Here is a 20,894-nt window from a genome sequence, read left to right on the forward strand (position 1 = left end):
TTAATATGATGGAGGGAGGTTTGGAATTGGTAAAGATCAGTGAGGCACATTTCTGGTTTTTGTAGAGACCTGCAAGACGAAATAGTCATTGCCCATTCCCCAAACCAGATTACAGCCAGAATATCAAGGAACTGGCCCATCTTTCCAACTAAATTTATTTATTTTTGTATCAAGGAGATTTCTACCTGAAAGGCTATATAATTTAGATCTATTGATATTGGGAGACATGAATTCTTTGTGATGGGGATCCAGCATACTCCCACAAAGGACATTGCATTGCAAGGCCTGAAGCAGGCAGAGGCTGGTTACAGAGCCCCAGAAAGTAGGAGGGATTGGAAGAGACAGCAAAGCAAACTCAGTCACCAGTCTCAGGAGCTTCTGCTAAATTCACTTCCTGGTCTTAGTACTTACGTGAATAACCTGTATCCTTGGAACTGGAGATAAGGTTGGAGTGCTCTCTGTAAATCTTTTAGGGGAAGAAAAGTTAAAATAGACAGATGGAACTAAGACAAGGAAACCAAAGGGAACCCATGAAAAAATAGGTGTGCGTGTGTGTGTGTGTGTGTGTGTGTGTGTGTGTGTGTGTTTTCTTTGCTCTTTTCCTGCTTCTATTCTTGCTAGGACTTGCATCTCAACCTTACACGTGCTTTAATATATGTCCTCTTTGTAAAGGTCAAGTTAATTATTTCTTTGGAGTCTTCCAGCACAATAGATAACATCTAAGGAGTGACCAGGCCAGGTCCAAATGTTTATTTTCCAAGACCACTGACTCACCAAGACCTCTAGCTCCAGGGCATAAGCAACTTGTGGAGGACACCTGAGCATTTGTCCTTATTTGACCGGTTCCTGGATGCCTGACAGGACACGTACATCAGACTGTTGTCCTCAGTAAAAACCTGGATCCCAAGCAAAGATGAGACTCATTCTTCTTCTCCTTTCTTTTTTTTTTTTAAAGCTTCCTTAAGTTTTTTTTTTTAATTTTTTTCAACGTTTTTATTTATTTTTGAGACAGAGAGAGACAGAGCATGAATGGGGGAGGGGCAGAGAGAGAGGGAGACACAGAATCGGAAGCAGGCTCCAGGCTCTGAGCCATCAGCCCAGAGCCTGACGCAGGGCTTGAACTCACGGACTGTGAGATCGTGACCTGAGCCGAAGTCGGATGCTAAACGGACTGAGCCACCCAGGCGCCCCTCTTCTTCTCCTTTCTGAATCATCCAGATGCTCTATCTGTATCTGCTCTATCTCTGCAATAAACTCTGCTCTCACTTCCTACTGGCTTATGTTTAATTTCTCTCCTGGGCATAGCCAAGGACCCTTTGGGATGGTCCTGCAGGACCCCTCTGGGTCCTTGGACCTGGCCTGCCTGCATCAGAGCCAAATTTTGAGAAGGGCAATTTACATTGGATATGAATGTTAATTTTTGTTCGAAAATTGTCTAATTTCTGTTCTTTCATCTTGTTAAGAGAGTCCCTAAGGTTAGACATTATAATTATATCTTTTTTATTTGGCCTTTCCATAAGTACCAATAAGATATTTATTTAGGATGAGAGCACTCTAAAGAAGTTTTTTCAATATAGAAGTTTCTCCAAATGTTCCATCATCTGGCCACTGATGATGAGGATCTACTAATCTTAATAGGGACTCAAACCAATAAGCCTTTTTATGGGTTAATCATGGATGCAAGAAGCATCCTCAAGGAGAATGCAAGAGGTGCAGGCCTCACAAGATCCAGACAGGTCACTTCCAGAGTCAGCCTTGAAAGCACAAGCACTAATTATAAGGGGCCGAGTTTTAAAAGACTTTTCCAAACAAAGGGAATCACGTTCCCCCTTTCCCCTACTTTTTTTACTTCCTAAGTTTGGATCCATAGCCTATTCAGCTCCCTGTCAGACAAATAGGCATCCTCCAACTGGTAAAGACCAGGGAGAACATTCTCACTGGTCAGAAAATAGAAAATAGAAAACAGTGATCATCTCTGGGAAGACAAAGAAAGACTAGAAAACAAGAATACTTATCACCAGATCTTTACCAGTGTTGCTATACCCAAGGAATGAATTCTGCAAATATTTTCTCCAGCTTATCTTAAGTTAGAAAAGAAAAATATATTCTCACTTCCCCTGAATCCTGCAAGCAGAGATCCTGGAGACTGATACGGTATTAATCTTACCTTCTGCCAGCTTTTTGTCAAAGGTTCCAAGATCTGCAGCAGCCCCAGAGCCAGCAGTGTCCAGCCAGTGAAAAATCCCATCCAGGTTGCCAAAACTTCAGGGGCAGAAGATTTTTTGTCTTCCTTTCTAGCTTTCTTGGCTAGTCTACGAATTACACTGATATTACATTAACAGAAGAAAACCAAACAAATGTTTAGTAATGTGTATACATGGGAGAGACCCAGAAAAACTGAGTAACTCTCTGAAATTGCCAAAGCCATCACCTTAAAACCATCTTCAGATAAAGACAAAACGAGATATTGGGGGTGGACAGTCAGTTATGAGAGATTATCTGGACATGCACTGGAAACAAGGGTAAGGTTATTCAGACCTAAGTCATTGCCTTCTCCACTGATAATAGTTTCTAAAGATTGAGTCATCCTTCTCTTCCTGGTACAGCAAGGGAGACACCCTTACAAATAAAGATTTTCCTTATACATGTACACGTCTCTTTAAAAAAGGTAACTTCTGTTTGGTTTTTAGAGCTCCTATGTTTGCAGTTTCTTAAAAATTAATCAGCCTAAAATAATCCTTATACCAAAGAGACATATTTTGGGGTGGCAAATGGTGCCTCTACAGTGGCTATAATGGATAAATTCCCAAATCTCCGTGGTTTAACACAATAAAAGTTTATTTTTCATTCTCACAATTGTGCTATGCAGGAGTTGCTGGTTGGACAGTTCACCAACCAATGACTTGGGGGCCTGGGCTCCCTTCTTATAATAGCTCCCAAGATCCACTTGAGGGGATCTTTTTTTTTTTTTTTTTTAATTTTTTTTTTCAACGTTTACTTATTTTTGGGACAGAGAGAGACAGCGCATGAACGGGGGAGGGGCAGAGAGAGAGGGAGACACAGAATCGGAAACAGGCTCCAGGCTCTGAGCCATCAGCCCAGAGCCTGACGCGGGGCTCAAACTCACGGACCGCGAGATCGTGACCTGGCTGAAGTCGGACGCTTAACCGACTGCGCCACCCAGGCGCCCCTTGAGGGGATCTTTAAACCAACCACCTGAAAGTGAAAAACAGCATGGAGGATGACAACAGGAAAGCAATTATGGGCTAAGCTTAAACGTGTACACAATTTTCCCGCCCACGTTCTATGGCTGTGTCAAACAAGTGAAGCTGAGAAAGATTTTGTCATGTGCCAGATAGAAAAAGAAATGTATTTGATATTCTGCAGCAAGGTCTGCACAAAAGTAGAGTAATAAAGGGCACTTTCACAGAGGCATTAATTCCTCCACTAACTTTTCAGAAATATGGTCCACTTTCCAGGTGGACAATACATTGTGAAGAGCATCCCAGGCAGAAATAAAACAAGGATAAGTAATAATACAGGATATTGGAGGAAGAGTAGGTTGTATGGTGTGACTGGAGTGGAAGAAACAAGGGTGCAGGATGGGAAACTGGGAGAACACTTAGCTCATCTCTACAAAACTTACCAAATATTTATAATATGTTTCATATATACTTTTAGGAGCTGAAATGAGGAGAAACATAAAGAACAAGTCTCATCCTCAAAGAGCCTCCAGTTCAGTGGATTCCACAAAATAGAGAACTGTGATTAAAATACAAGATAGACTGAAAGAAAGAAAGAAAGAAAGAAAGAAAGAAAGAAAGAAAGAGAGGGCTTCTTCCTAGATAGCTTAGTCAGTTAAGCATCTGACTTCAGCTTAGGTCATGATCTCACGGTTCGTGGGTTCAAACCTCGCAGCAGGTTCTGTGCTGACAGCTCACAGCCTGGAGCCTGCTTCGGAATCTGTGTGTGTCTCTCTCTGTCCCTCCTCTGCTCTGCTCTGTCTCTCTCTGTCTCTGAAAAATGAATAAATGTTAAAAAAAATTTTTTTAAATAAATAAAATAAAATACAAGATAGACTCCAGACAAACTTAAGAGAAGAATCAATAGGACTTTGTGTGTGATTGGATAGGAGGTGGTAAGAAAGGTGAGAACAATAGATGGGGGGTAACAAAAGAAATACAAAATAATTTCCAGACTTTAATTTGGGAGACTATGTAATTAGGAGAGAGAATATAGGAACAGAAATATGTTTGGGGATGGGTAGAATCAATTGATGAAATTAATTTTAAACTTTTGAGCTCCAGGAACTTGAGCATTCACGTCAAGACTAGCAAGTCTTTAAAATCACATACCTAAGTGCGATTAAAATAAGCACCACATATACTAAAATTGGGACAATACAAAGAATAGCATGGCCCCTGTGCAAGGATGACACACAGATTTGTTAAACACTCCATATTTTTCAAAAAATGTTGTTGTCCCTTGGTCTCAGCTGGCTAGAACTGGGCTCTATCAGTTGTCTCTTTCTTTGCTCTATTTGCTGCATCTCCTACTTGAACTACTTTTCAGTTGGCCAATAAATACTTTTTATTGTATAATAAAAAAAAATAGCCTTCAATAAAACCTCATGTAGGTATCACTCCATTAGATGAAAGATTTTTAAAAAGAAAGGACTTCCTCACTTCCTCTGTCCCTTGTAGATTTCTACCCATTCATAAGAATGAAACTACTTCCTTTATTATATGCCATTAGTAATCTTCTAATTGACAAAATTAGTAGATTCTTTTCATTCTGCCTACCAGAAGTCTTTGGGAATATGACACTGTTTGATCATCCCCGCTCTAATTAACACTACCTGACACTTTAAGTGTGATGACAGTGCTCTTTTCTGATGTTCTGACTGACTAACTTATTAACATCTTACTGACTGGTTAGACATTCTACTAACCGCTGAGCTTCTTGGATGATCCCCTGCCTCTCCCTCTTTCCATATTTGGTCTCCTTTCCTTTCTTCTTCCATATGTCAACCTCCCCTACATCTCTGTGCTCAGCTACCAATTGCATCAAGGGTCTTACTCACAGGCCTCCAGAGAGGAGGGAGGTGGCCCAAATGAATGGGGAATATATGCATATGCATACCTTGAGTGAAGAGTTGGATTCATGATGAAAAAAAGCAGCTACTCCTCAGTTCCCTTTTATATTTGACTTATGAAAATGCCAAGCACTATGCCCAGATCACTGCTTTATTAAGAAAAGCCACCCAATCTGCTTTTCTTCAAATATTATAGAACAGTAAATGGTAACCCATTTGTTTATTTATTTAGTTATGTATGTATGTATATATGCATTTATTTATTTAATATAGGATGATAACGTTAGGGATTCAGGGCAGGCTGCCCCAAGAAGGGTCAGTTTGGCATAAAGTTTATTTTGAGTTAAAAGTAATAAAAACCCAGCAGATGCAGGGAAAGCTCTCTGCCTCTGCCATAGCTGCCTACATTTACATAGGAAAGGAGAGGCTGTACCAGGAGGAGAGCTATTTACAGAGACTCCCCCTTACCTAAGGAACTTATCTGCATAATAGGACAACCTTGTTTTTCCAAACATCTCCTTTCACCTTCCTGCTAATGAGCTTTCTCCCTTGTATCCTCAGTCCTCGCCCCCTCTCCTTAGCTCATATATGCTCCTGGTTGCCTCATCGTCTTCAGAATTTCATGCCTCTGTAGATTCCCTGTATGTATGCCTATTAAATTTGATTTTCTCCTGTTAATCTGTCTCATGTCAACTGGATTCTAAGTCCAGCTAGAAGGACCATAGGGCAGAGGAAGTTCTTTCTCCCTGACAATATTACGTGGTAGCCCATTTATTTGTTAAAATCTACTTAGGAGAAAAAAAATGCATTCCTCAAGGTTGCTAATTTGTCATCTCTGACATAATTGTTACAAATGACTCCTGAATTAATATCAACTGTCCTGACCTCTGTCCTTAGGTACAGTATCAGGGCTCCAGCTGTGAACTGGGTATCTCCATCTTGTTATCACCCAGGTACCTCAAATTCAAGATACTCCAACAATGAGATGTGTGGAAATTGGCAGGTGTAATTTCTATTATCTTCACAAAATATGCTTCAGGACAAGCTTTGAACATTCTATATCCATCACCTTAATTTATATGTCAATGCTATAGTTAAGCTAAAATTCAGAACTCTGAATGACTCATATGCAATTAGGCTACTTTAGTGTGTTGAACAATCTATATATAACAAGAATAACAATAATGGTAGATATAATACAAACAATAGTAGTCAGTATCCACTGTTTCTATTATTGTATTAGGCATTATGTTAAGTATTTTACATGCATTAACTTAAAGAATCTTCACAACAACTGTAAGAGAAAAGTACTATCATTATTTCCCTTTTATATGTGAGGAAACATAGGCTCAAATAAGTTCCCCAAATAATCTTAGTACCAAATATATGGTTTCAGTATCTAAATCGAGACATGACCGATCTAAAAGCCTTCTAAACACCACACTCTATTGCCCATTCCAACCTATACCAAATTGTGGTGGTTGAAAATGAAGTTCACAATTTTTTGAACACTTTTGATGAGAAATCTATCATAAAGAATAAATTCTTTTTCCAGAACGGTGCTGTGCAATTAGGACCTTTGGGTCAAGGCAGATTGGTTACCCTCTATCCGTGGGAACACTGGCAATTATGGTGGGTCCAGCATCATTCTCTTCTTTGAGTCTTAGAACTTCTTCTTTCCCCATGGGGACTGCCTGTTTCCCCTTCTGGAGGTTGGGTTGGCAATGTAAGAGCCATGCCTATCCTATCACACTGCAGGATTAGGAATGTGTATTAGTTTGCCAGGGCTGCCACAACAAAGTACCAAGGACTGGGTGGCTTAAACAATATAAATTTATTTTCTCTTAGTTCTAAAGGCTGGTCATCTGAGATCCCTGTATCAGCAGGGTTGATTTTTTTTGAGGCCTCACTCCTAGGGTTGCAGATGGCCTTCTCCACGTGTCTTCACATGGTCTTCCCCTCTGTACATGTCTGTGTCTAAATTTCCTCTTCTTATAAAAATGTCAGTCATACTGGATTTGAGCCCAACCTAAATGACTTTATTTTAACTTAATTACCTCCCTAAAGAAACTATCTCAAGAAGTATAGTCACATTCTGAGGTACTAGGAGTTACAATTTTGATCTATGAATTTTGGAAGAACACAACTTGGCCTATAACAGGATGTAACCAAAGCTAGCCAATCAGTACATCCCATGCTCCTAAAGAGAGAGGTTGGTCCTATGGGTATATTTTTCAAGCAAGTTTAAGCATTGCCTTTTTAAGGATTGATAGGAATGTAGAAAAAGGAAGATCTTTTCCTATTCTCTGAGATTCCTAGTTCCAAGGATGATACAGGTTTGAAAGCTTATCCATAAGCTGCAAAGTTTCTCTTTGCAGCCATGTAGAGAAAATCTGTAAGGATCAACATAAGAAAAGCAAACATAGGAGATGGAAAGAAGAGAGAATTCTGGTGATATCATTTGTCCAAAAATATCCAGCCATGCCTAAACCTAGTGAACCCCCATAACTCTTACTTGAAGCCATACATTTTTGTTTCATTAAACCAGTCTGAATTAGAATTCTGTCACTTTCAGGGAGGCTGGGTGACTCAGTCAGTTAAGCATCTAATTCTTGATCTCAGCACAGGACTTGATTTCAGCATTGTGAGTTCAAGCCCCATGTTGAGCTCCATGCTGGGTGTGCAAACTAATTAAAAAAAAAAAAGTTTAGAATTCTGTCACTTTCAACTGAAAGAGGTCTGATAAACATACCTTGGAAAAAATAGTACCTTTGGCAGAGTAAGTTACATAGAACAGCTAATGTTGTATTGGTGTAAATATAAATCATAGTTTACCAAACACTATTAATAGTCATTGCCTCTATTGAAACAATTCTAAGATGTGTTGCTTACAGTATATTGCAGACCAAGTGATGACTATCCTCCAGAATATTTCCCTATATGGAATTTCTTGGTGAAGGTGGGGTAATGGCAAATTCTTGATGTTAACGTGGGAACAACCAACTTTTTTACTGGGCTCCACCAACACACTCAGTTTAATGGATAGGACAAAAAGGTACAAACAATAAATTCACAGACAAAGACTTCTCCACCTCTCTTGTAATATAAATGTAAAACAAAGAAATTTGTCTTTTTTTTCAGCTGTAAAACTTGTGAAAATTTATAACAATCCTAGTGCCGATTATGAAGTATTTTCTAGCTCTCTTCCTAATAAGGAAATCCATTTTTTGGATTTGCAAAATGTAGATTTGCATTTCCTGGGCAAACTGTGATTAACTTTACTCGTTAGTTATGGCTAAACAGGTTGTAATCATAAATGATAACTTTCACTTCTAGGCCAAAACATTTAATCGCTAATGCAAAACTCTCCAGACCTCTCCTGGGTAGGATTCCAGAAAGGAGGACACAGAGCAAAGTGCCCACTTAGCCCACAAAAGGTATATAGTTTGAGCAAGATAAACACATAAGTTGTAAATCGCTGAGGTTTGGGCTTGCTTGTTATTGTGGATTACACAGCTTATTCTGACTGAGATGAAACGTAAAATGTGGTAACAGCCTATTTTGACAAAGTGTGTTAAAATTGCACACTTTATATACTGTTATTGGCAGGTAAAATTGAGCAAACTTTTTGGAATAAACTTTGGAATAAACAGGATGTCCTAGGAGATTAAGAAATTATTCATTTTGTCTCCTGTACTCTACCCTAATATAAAAACGAAAAAGGGAAGAGGTGCTAGCCCTGGTCACAATAGTTTTATTTTCCAGGAAGTTCAAAGCTAAATTTATTTTAATAAAGGTCCAATGTATTGTAAGTTAAAAGTACCCACTCTCTGTGAGTTCAGGCCATGTGTTAGGGTTCTCCAGAGAAACAGAACAAGTAGGATACATACAGATATTTATTTAGAAATTTATTGCAGGAGATTTATTATAGGAATTGGCTCATGTGGTTTTAGAGGCTGAGAGGTACCACAATCTGCTGTCTGCAAGTGGGAGAACCAGGAAAGTTGGTGGTATAATTCAGTCCAAGTTCAAAGGCCTGACAATCTTGAGGCCAATGGCATAACTCCAGGTCTGAGTTCAAAAGCCTGAGAACCAGGAACACTGATGTCAGAGCACAGGAGAAAATGGATGTCTCAGCTCAAGCAGAGAGGTGAATTCACTCTTTTTCCATTTTTTTTTTTTTTTGGTTTTATTTATTTATTTTGAATGATGCTCACCCACACTGATTAGGGTTATCTTCTTTATTCAAGTCTACTGATTCAAATGCTAATCTCCTCCAAAGACCCCCCCCCCCCCATGGACAAACCCAGAAATAATATTTTACCAGCTCACTGGCACCACTTAGTGCAGTCAGGTTAACATCTAAACTTAACCACCTCAGGACACAGGCTTTACCTCTCTTTGGCTGTTGTCATTTGCCCTATGCTTTGGTTTCTTCATCTTAAACATGGGATTTCCAATATCACCAAAATTAATTGGATAGAATAAACATTCAGCAAATGTTAGCTATTAATAGAATCATTATATAAGACCTTATATTCTGTTCCCCACCTTGTCCAAGTCTATATTCTCTGTCCTAATTTATATATTCATACTATTGATGCTTTATTTCTGTATGTTAGGATATTATTGTAAACTTATTTTAGTTCTATTCAGTCATTTATGGAGTAAAGTAGAATATTACTGAAGGTGTTGTCAAATAGCATCGCCTCTCCATGTTGAGGTTCAGGACCAAATAATATCAAAATATCACTATTACTGGGTCACCTGGGTGACTCAGTCGGTTAAGTGCCCGACTTCAGCTCAGGTCATGATCTCACGGTTCATGAGTGCAAGCCCTGCGTGGGGCTCTGTGCTGATAGCCTGGAGCCTGTTTTGTATTTTGTGTGTGTCTCTCTCTGTCCCCCCTCCCCTCGATCTCTCTCTCTCTCTCTCTCTCTCTCTCAAAATAAACATTAAAAAAAAATCAAAAATATCACCATTGTTGTTACTTGCAGAGGTGATTGGAGACTGTGGGCAGAGTGAACTTAAGACCTTATCCTGAAATGAACAAATGTAAGCCCTTGCTCCACTGATCCCTGGGAGGACCAGGAAGCTGCAGACCCACCACACTGGGGCAGGGTCCTCATCAAATGGCAAAGAGTTAACAACAATACACCCCTTCTCCTGGCATAACAATTCAAGTAAAAGAGAGGGGAAGAAGTTCCATTGATTATATTTAACTACTTTTCCCAAACTCACCAATCAGGTAAGTTTCTCCTTTCCCCAAGAGTAGGTAAACATGAGAGATGGATAGAGACTGAAGGAATAACCCTGGCATAGGAAAACATGTGGCCAGGAAAACAGACATCTGTCCTCTGCCGTTTAACACGTTTTATTAACTGATTTCACTATTCTTAAACAGATCAGCCAGAGATGGCACTCACCTTGTGCAAGGACCAAAATCTATGTGCATAATCTTACTCTTCTCTTCTTAAGGACTTTCCCTAACAGCAACCATGGCTCATTTAGATATTCTCCCTTACTTTATACCCAAGAAGGGTCTACAACAGGTCAGATGCCTTGAATAAATGAGCTCCAAACCACACCATACCCTACTCATTTCTTATGTTATCTCCTATTTCAAGTTCTTTCTGGCTAAATTGTTCAACATAGACCTTCAGAAGTTATGCAATAAAACCCAAAGATGTTCCAATAATCATAAATATTAGAAATATACAAATTTTATATACTTCTCTTAGAAAGTATCCTGGAAGACACTAAAATTAAAAAAAATTAAATTTCTTTATAAGTACAGTCCAAAGAGTTAAATTGTAAAATCCAATTATCTTCCTCTTGCAAGTTTCAAAGAAAGTAAAGTCCATATTTCTTTCTCTACTATTACTGCTGTGTCTTAGCAGAAGCATCTTATTCAGACACTAGGATGGGTTTTAAGTTTCTTCAGCAGCTGTGGCCTGAGATGCTTTTATTATTGAAATACATGTGGTCTCTCACTCACATGGATAAATCCCAGAGTTAACAGATTATTGCACGAGACAATCAAAACCTGCGCCCTTTAGCAGTGTAACCTGTTTCTTAAATTGGTCTCTTTTCTTCTCTATTTTATGTAAAGCTCTTATCCTTTGCAGGCTTTCAGGAACTAATTTCTTCTCCATTTTCATGATCTCTCAATTCCTGTCTCTTTCCAGGCCTTGCCATTTGATTTTCAAACATATTTTTTTAGATCTCTGCAGTAATTACACAGTCACTAGGTTCTTTATGTCCAAAATCATCCACAGTTTACCTTCACAACCCTAGAATGGATAATCCCACCAAAACAATAACAAACCCTGCCCTGAATGTAATCTTCTGCCTGGCTTACCTTTAATATGATTCAATTTGTCTGTCTTCCCTTACAGTCCCAATTTTCAGTTTTTGAGTATATTCCCTCAGGACGCAGGACTCTTCATGCTGACTGTTCACCAACAATAGCTTTGTCACCTCTAAACTCATTCAGCAATTCTTTGAAGAGTTTATGCTGTTCATCCCCTCTCAAATCTATTCAGACTTTCTGTAACCACTTAGAACAGCTGCCCCATCTTCAAGGGGAGGATTACAACTTGCACCTCCTGTATGTATCACTGGAGTGACAGTAAATGGATCCCAAGAACATTTCCTGCCTGGAGGCTGGGAATTGAGACAGAAGACATTAGTCATGCAGGCCAGTCCCAAATATACCTAAACTCCCAGTTGCCCCCACTGTTTCCCTCATCAGAGGTCTAATCCAAATCAAGATGAGATCCTCAATCACATTTCAAAGGAAGTGAGAAGTTTTAAAGTTTACCAATTTGAGCCTTGAGGCATTTAATTAGATTAACAGATGATATGCAACATGATAGGAAATATATCAGATAAAAATGGGATCGGCTGGGCTCCTAGGTGGCTCAGTCACTTAAGGTTAAGCTTTAAGGTTAAGCGTCCCACTCTTGATTTCGGCTAGGTTCATGATCTCATGGGTTTATCAGATGGAATCGCATGTTGGGTTCTGCGCTGACAGTACAAGCCTGTTTGGGATTCTCTCTCCCTTTCTCTCTGTCTCTTTCCCACTCAAGCTCGCACACTCTTTTTTTTTTTTTTTTTTAATTATTTGTTTTGAGAGAGACAGAGAGCATGAGTGGGCAAGGGTCAGGGAGAGAGGGAGAGAGAGAGAGAATCCCAAGCAGGCTCTGCAATGTCAGTACAGAGCCCAATGTGGGGCTAAAACTCATGAACTGTGAGATCATGAACTGAGCCAAAAACAAGAGTCGGAAGCTCAACCAACTGAGCCACCAACGTGCCCCCACCTCTCTTTCTCAATGAATAAATAAACTTTAAAAAATGGGATTGGCAATTATGGGGGTTTTGTGTTGTATTTTTTATTTTATTCATTAGAAGTGCTCTTTATTTGTTTGCAAGACTCAGAGACTTGAGACTTCAAGCATAATAGAAGAAACTGTGATTTACTCTAGTAGTTTAAATTAAAATTTGTTTCAGAGATAGGGCACTTGGGTGATTCATTCGGTTAAGCAACACACTCTTGATTTCATCTCGATCTTGCAAGGTCACAATCTTGCAGTCTTGGGACAGAGCCTGGGATCAAGCCCCACACTGGGCTCTGTGCTGACAGAGTAGAGCCTGCTTGGAATTCTCTTTCTCTCCCTTTCCCTCTCTCAGAATAAGTTAATAAACTGAAAACAAATTTTTTTTCAGAGGTAAATATAGTAAGTTGTCTCAATTTATTGAAATCAGGCGGTAGTTTCATTATATTAGTACGTATAAGTTTTCGAATGTTAGAAATATTTCGTGATAAGGTATTTTTTTTAATTTCAAATTTGAGCCCAGCCAAGCACCAAGATGTTAGGTTTTTAGCTGCCAATGGTACCCTTTTCCCTCTCCAATTCAGAAACAGTTGAGAATACAGAAAGAAATCAGATGATTATAACATCATCTTTATCATTTGTGCAACAGCTTAGAGAATGTTGCTTTAGATCTTGAGCCAAGTGCCTTGCTAAACCTGATCCCTGGAATCGAATCATTGATCCAGCAGGGTAGCAGCCTGCAGACGTGGAGCCCTGCCACATCGCAGAGGATACGCATAAGCACATGCTCTTTGCAGGCAGGCAGATCTGAAAATACTGGCACAAGTCGCTACAGTGAACCGGAAGGGGCAAGAGAGAGTTCCCCTAAGTACTTAAAATATTCCATTTCTTGGTCTGCAGTCATTTCATGAGTATATAAATATGCAAACATCTGTCAAGCCGTACCCTGAAGATTTCCGTATTTCTCCACTGGTAATAATCAGCTAGGGCTGCCATAACATAATACTAGAGATAGAGTGGCTAAAACAATTGGGGATTATTTTCTTGCAGTTCTAGAAGCTGGAAGTCCAAAATCCAGGTACCGACAATGTTCTCCTGAGGTCTGCCTCCTTGGCTTGCACAGTGCTGACATACTCCTATATCCTCACATGGCCTTTCTCTGTGCATACACATCCCTGGTGTCTCTTGATCTTCTTACAAGGACAACAGTCCTATTGGAATAAGGCCGCACCTTTGTGACCTCGTTTAACCTTAATTACCTTTTTAAAGGCCCTATCTCCAAATAAAGTCACATTGGGGGTAAAGGCTTCAACATCTTAATTTGGGCGAAGGAGGTACACACTTCAGTCCATAGCACCATATATGGTATATTCAATAACAATATTTAAGTTTAAAAATAAATACAAGAAGGAAAGGTTTACAAAATTGGAATACTTTAATAAAAACAGAGATTGAATTCACTGTATGAGTTTAAGATATCCAATCCTTTCTGAGAAAAATATTGACAGGGAAAAGAGTACAAGAGACTGGAAGCCTACGGAAAAGAAAAGGTAATAGAGGGACCAAGGTCGGTTGGGATGGATCTGGAAGCAAAGATTAGGTGTTATTGCTTTACAGGTAGAAGTTAGTTTGGGAGAGACTAAACTCCCTTGTCCTGGTACCGGTTGATGTACCCAGGTGAGGCCCTCAGTTGTCCACTTTGTGATGCAGAGGTGGGAACACAAAGGGGGTGTGGGACTGGCCCTAAGGAAGGCAGTTGTGGGATAGCAGCAGGAAAGAAGTGACAGAGAGGGTAGGAAAGGAGAGAGGGAGAAAGGGAGGGGGGAAAGAGAGGCGGTAGACAGGAAGAAGGGTTGAATCAATACAACTCCACAAGAGACAAATATAGTATGCTTAATGTTTAAGTAAATAAACTCTGGAGGCTGACCGCCTAGGTTGATCTGCCAGCTCAGTCCCTTAAGTGTTATGTGCCACGAGGAAATCACTAAGTTGCTTTATGCCTCACTTTCTCTTCTTTTCTTTTTTTTTTAGTGTATTTATTTATTTTTCAGCAGGGCAGGTGGGGGGGGGGGCGGGGGGACAAGGGACAGAGAGGGAGGGAGAGAATCCCAAGCAGGCTCCATGTTGACTGATAGTGGGGCTCCATCCCATGAACTGTGAGATCACGACCTGAGCCAAAATCAAGAGTCGGATGCCCAACTGACTGAGCCACCCAGGTTCCCCAGTTTTGTTATCTGTCGAAGGAAGTAAAAAATACTATCTACTTCATATGATAATTTGTAGAATCAAATGAGGTAATACATGTGCAGCTTGGCATATTTGGCATATGTTTAAGCACGTACTATATAAATGTCTACTGTTCCATCTGGGATCCAAGGTATGAACAAGAGATGAAAACCTTCCTGTCTCTGAAGATCAAGTGAACAGGCACGATGGGAAATAGTCTGTTCCTGATTCCACCCCCATGCTTGCTTCTCCTGCTGGGCCTAGATTTGTATAATTACAGCGGAACATAGCAAGCCTGGACAGATTGCTCTGTTTAGCCGTGCTGAGGTGGCTGGTAAGTGCACTGTAGTTCTCATGTGATTTGATTTAAGCCTTATATCTCCCAGCATAGACCTAATTTCCCATCTAGGAAATAATGATATCCTGCCTTCCCATGATAAGGCTAAGTGAGAAAGGCTGCAGTCCTCAAATGTGATTTTTCTACATGGGTTATCTTGCTTGCTTTTTTCACTGAAACAGCCGAAGAAATTCCAGCAAAGACCATTTTATTTCTCTCCAATGTGCTACAGATTGATAGATCACACTAACCCCTGAGGGGGATCCTTTCTGAAATGTGAGAGCGCAGGTGTTTTGCTTATTTTCTAGGTGGGCATTTCTTCTTCCTTGCCAATGCATGTCTCCAGAGACCACAAGACTGTGCAGTAACCAGGAGCTGAAAAACCACAGGTTATGTTTACTGTGTGTTTATTAAAAGGTGTTAACAGCCAATTGTATAGCCTCACCCACTTAAACATAATCTCAGATGGTATTATTACCTTGAGTCTGAGGAATGTTTCTTGGCATAGATTTTTAATAGCTCTTATGAAGAATATGGTCCTGTAGGAGATGCCAAATTTGTGGTTTCATCCAGTACAATTCAGATGGCAGACAGGATGTGGTTCAGCAGTTATGGGGGTTGCAGTGAGTCAGCTATGGAGACAAATGTTTCCATGGCGACCTTCCCCATTCATTCAGTGTGAGGCCTCCATATACCCATGAGGATTAATGACATGGCATTAACACTGATAATCATAATGAAGAGAGCTGTCTGAGAGTGGGGCAACCCAACCCTGACATTTGTGAGGAAATAGGATGGAGGAATTTAGCCAATGTGTAGAGGAAGAAAATATTGAACTACAGGGAAAGGAAATCCATTTCTTTTCTCTTTTATAGAATAGTTTTCCTGCCAGAATAGACCCTGCTGCTGACAGACTTCTATCATCTCCCCTCTGGGAATTCTCTCAGTATTACAACAAAATGGGAGGTGGAAATAAATAACCCAAAAAGTGATTCACTAAAGGTCACTAGAACCAAGAGGAGAGAATATGGAAGGGACACAGGCTTAAACTCCGCTCAGTTTTTTACCATATTTTTTTTGCTTTGTTGTTTTTTTAAATACTTTTAAATGTTTCTTAGGAAGTCTTTTTAGGAAGTCTTTTTACTGGGAGACTTCTCTTTTTTGATAGCTTCAGTGCACCACTTTTGTTCCTTTCAGGGAAAAAATATTCTTTTCATATTGTGCTAATATAGCAACATGTTATTTTGGTATACAGAGATGTAGGACATTGTACTAACTGATAAAGTGAAACATTAGGAGCTTACAGTCTAACTCAGATGCCAGCCTGGGTAAAATTATAGACATAGAGATTATACTTTCCCAGAGCAGGAGGCAGATATTCACAGGCTCTCAGAGGACTAGGCTTTGTGATTTAGTTAGATGTTTGCATGGTTATCTCCATTATTAAATTTCAAGATTCCACAGAGCAGAAACTTCATCTTATTCATCTCTGGCATTGCCAGCTCCACTCCCAAAACACACACAAATACACGCAGGCGCACACATGCGCACACACACACACACACGCATGCACACGCACGCACACACACGTTAATCTAGCATCCTTTTTGACATACCACACAACACATGACCACATTTCTATGAAATAAATGCATTTGATCAGCGATGTAAAACCTCAGATGAGGCAATTAGGCACTTTGTATATGAAGTTCTAGAAATCCATAAAGTCAAATTATAATGGTTTTTAAAACTATGTAGCACTGTTTTGCTTCTTTAAATGTTTAGACAAGTGGATTTGACACAAATACAATAATGCCTAAGAGGCAGTAAATGAAAAACATGTGTGAAAAAAATCAAGGGGTTCTCAAGGCAGCCCGAATTATTCAGATTGATTAAATGACGTCTGTAGAATGCTGATGACTGGACCTACTGTGGCATTTATTAATCCGTCAAATATTTATTGAGCACCTACTTTAACAGCTATTTTCTCTGTGCCAAGCATTATCCTAAGTGCTTTATGCATAATAACTTATTTAATCTTCCCTAAGAGGTAAACACTATTATTAAAATACCTATTTTTTAGGCAAGTAAACTGAATTTAAACAAGTAATTTAACTAACTTGTCTGAATTCACACAGACCGTAGGGGTGGACTCATAAATTGAAACCTGGCTCCAGATCACAGACTCTTAACCACTGTTCAAGACTGCCGACCCCTGGGCTAGGACCTGGGAATAAAAAACAATCAAGAAGTGTGTACATTTTCTGTGCTTTCATAAAGCTTAGCATCTTTCAAGAAAGACATACTGAAGAGAGCCAATTACAATCTCAAGTGGCAAGTACTTTTAAGAGTCAAGGAAGAATTCTAGGGACAGGGCAATGTAAGTCCTTTTAACCTAAGGAGTATGAAGCTCATCATAATGAGAAAAAGATAAAAATAGTAAAAGAGGTGAGTGCCATTTCACTAATGACCTTGTTTCCTAATAGTCTTCAGTGACGAGGTATGAATGGCTCAGCCAGAGTGTTGTCATATTCAGAAGGGAACCTTTCCAAATGGTTCCGAAGATCAGGAGATGAACTTTACAAGGCATCTAGTAGATATGCCAAAGAAAGAAAGCATCTGATGGACAGGGACTTTCATACCAAGTAGAACCTGTTGGCAGAGACTGTTGGAAGGGACAGTATTTCCATGAAACTGGAAGTGTAGAGACAGACACTCTAGAGAACAGCACAGTCAACAAAGGATATTGTTAAGTTTTTCTAGGGTTAGCGAGAATGCCATAGACATGAGAAACTGAGGAGCCCAGGCATCTGCTAAAGAAGATCCCTCTAAAAGTCAGTCTAAATGTTGGCAACTTATTACACATTTGTACTCATCATCATAATAGCAATACATACTGAGCATTTTGTAGGCGCCAAGCTCTTTGATAAGCAGAGGGGAAAAAGTATTATTATTGTTTTCCTGATCAAAGTTATAGCAGAGCTAGTATATAAGCCTAGTTTATTCCAAAGCTGTATCTTGTGGTAACTATGGTTTGTCTCCAAATTCTTGCTGATGTTAGCAAATGAGGCAAAATTAACAGCAGTTCACAAGTAGGAACCAGTGACTCACTGGATCTGAATGGAGGACTTGACCCATGATCATTGTACAACCCCAGAAGTAATGTCACTTAATGCCACTGATGCCCCTGTATAAAGGGGGACAAAATCTATGGGGACACATTGAAAAAAAAATGCAAGATTTTTCTCACTTCAAAGTTTTTATGAATTTCAAGTGTTGGTTGATTAGGTTCTTTCATACAACTGTTAATTACAACAGGATATCCAGGGGCAGGGCAAAGTACAGGTCAGGAGAATCACTAAAATTGGGGAGAAATACATTTTAAAACATCAAGGAAATGGGTTAACAAGGAAGAATCAAGAGGACAGATGTAAATACAGGAAGTCAGAGCAAGAGAGGAGTTTTAGAGGACTCAGCAAATAGCTCTTGGATGATCAGCAGAAATGGAAAGGGAAAAAGCAAAATGTGTGACCAATGAGCAGTCTATCAGAAATTGTCAGGGGGCACCCAGGTGATTCAGTCAGTTAAGCTTCTGATTTCAGCTCAGGTCATGATCTCACAGTTTGTGGGTTCAAACCCCGCATCGGGTTCTGTGCTGACAGCTCAGAGCCTGGAGTTGCTTCGGATTCCGTGTCTCCCTCTCTGTCTGCCCCACCCCATTCTCACTCTGTTTCCCTCTCTTTCTCAAAAATAAATACATATTTTTAAAATTTTAAGAAAAAGATTATTTCACCCAAATAATGTATTTACCCTTTGACAATCTATACCTGAATGAGTTTCTTTTTTTAAAAAAAATTAAGTTTATTTATTTATTTTGAGAGAGAGAGAGAGAGAGAAAGAAAGAATGGGAATAGGGGAGGGGCAGAGAGAGAAGGAGAGAAAGAATCCCAAGCAGACTCTGCTGTCAGCACACTGCCCAATGGGAGGTTCAAATCCACAAACTGGATTTGAGCCAAAATCAAGAGTTGAAGGCTTAACCAACTCATGTGCCCCAATACCTGAATGAGTTCCAAGAAAAATCCTCAAAACTAACCAGTTCACTAATATTGTGGACCAGAAAATAGCTTCCTTATTTTAACAACAGGAAGCATTTTTATGACCTGTAGTACCCTGGGTGGTACTTTTGGGAATTATGAAGCAAGAATCTCCTTCCCTGTTTGCAAACCTTTAGCTATAAGTCATTGCCCTTGGTCTTGGTGCTTCTGGCTGGCTTATTAAGGATTTGATGTATTGTCTTTTGTCCTTTTGGCTCCTGTCACTGTCTTTACTTCCTTGTCCTTTTTCTGGTATCTACTTGGTTCTGGAATCTCTTTTTGGTTGCTTTTTCTCTTTTGTACAAAATGTTGTCTTGTCTTTTCAGCATTTCAAAAGCCCTCCCCAGTGACTTGAATTTGAAGAAAGCTGCAGGGTCACAGCTCAGTGGTAAGCTTAGAATGACAGTGAAGTCCCTAAACAGGGACTACTCTTTCAGAACAGGGAAACCTAAAAATAAAAGCTGTCTGCAGCTGGGACTGTGTGCGAAGACAACTATCACTGAAATGCAGAGGAAATCGAAAACATAAATAAAAAATATCCTTGCTATAAAGGTCTAAGGTGTTAAATTGGTTCCAAGGTAGAAACCTGGAAAAGGCCAACTTCATAGTAAGTGGTTTATCGCCCACAGATAGTTTAATGTGGTAGAAGTTTGATTCATCCAAGAAATGTCATCCCCAAGATCGTAAGGAAACAGCAGAGGCTCTAAGTCAGCCTAACTTCCCCTAAAACAACTGGAGAGTTCCACGCTCCCCTAAGCACTTCTCTTTGCTTTATTTTCCTTCTACATGAGCAGCCCTGGTTATTTGTTGGCAGTTTTTTCCACCAGCACAAGCTTCCTTTGAAGAGCAATTCTTTTGAATTGCCAGTCCCCATGCTGAGTGTTCCCCTCCCCCACTCTGTTCTTCCTTGCACTCCAATTTTCACATCATCCTTTCAACCCATCATCTTCAACCCCTCCCTCTTAATCCTGTCTATCATTCTTACATGGTTTCACTTCTTTTTCTCTTCACTTTGGACCACTCCCCTGCCTTATCACTTGTTTGTACCTTTTGGGCAAATCCCAAATCTAAATTTAGTACCTACACCCAGGCTGTGATAACATGTGAGGAAAAATAACCATGCATAGGTGTGGCTAGTGCTACTAAAAATGTACGTTCATCTCTTCAGTTGGGCTATCCATATTTCTTAGCAATCTTATGTGTCTCTCTTTCAGCTCTCTCAACTATGAGCCACCAATGTTGTTTCAGATACTCGCCAAGGTTTACAATCCTCTTTATTCTAGATGTCCTATTTTTTTCTTAATGTTGCAGGATTTTTTATCTCCATACCCAGGGTTCGTTGTCTCCCCCCTTCAAAGAATGAAGAGGTGGGCACAAAATGAACAACAGGCAAAAGTTCATTAGATTATAAGCTCAGAAAGGAAGAATAGCATGAAAGCTCTCTTTATAGAGAAGGGGACATTCGAAAGTGAATGCCTGTGACAATAGACGAGGGTCTTTGTTTTATAAGGTTCTGGTTAGCATTCCCTTCCTTTCCACCTCATTCCTTCTCAGGTTCTACCCTAACTGGCTGGATAACTCTAGGTGCTGGGTTGTCCATTCCTAATTGGCTCGACTCCATTGTATGAGGAGTGTTCTATGGCCACACTGTTCCTCGTGGGCCATACATTTCATGGTCTACTACTGAATTTTAGTTCAATCTTTTGTCAACTTCCTGAGGGAAACCTGAGGGGGAGTAGGTGGTGTCTGTTACAGTCTTAAGAGGAAACTTACAACCTAAGGAGTGTGCTATGGTCAGACACTCC

At 39.8% G+C, this 20,894-nt stretch overlaps 1 non-coding gene across 1 annotated transcript; it reads left to right on the plus strand.

Moving 5' to 3' along the window:
- Positions 1 to 4,361: 4,361 nt before the first annotated feature.
- On the plus strand, positions 4,362 to 4,466 carry LOC113598944 (U6 spliceosomal RNA). The gene has a single exon (XR_003419710.1). It is a non-coding gene; the product is annotated as a U6 spliceosomal RNA (small nuclear RNA).
- Positions 4,467 to 20,894: the final 16,428 nt, after the last annotated feature.

The sequence above is a fragment of the Acinonyx jubatus genome, chromosome B2, assembly GCF_027475565.1.
Source record: "Acinonyx jubatus isolate Ajub_Pintada_27869175 chromosome B2, VMU_Ajub_asm_v1.0, whole genome shotgun sequence".
In the NCBI taxonomy this organism is placed as follows: Eukaryota; Metazoa; Chordata; class Mammalia; order Carnivora; family Felidae; genus Acinonyx; species Acinonyx jubatus.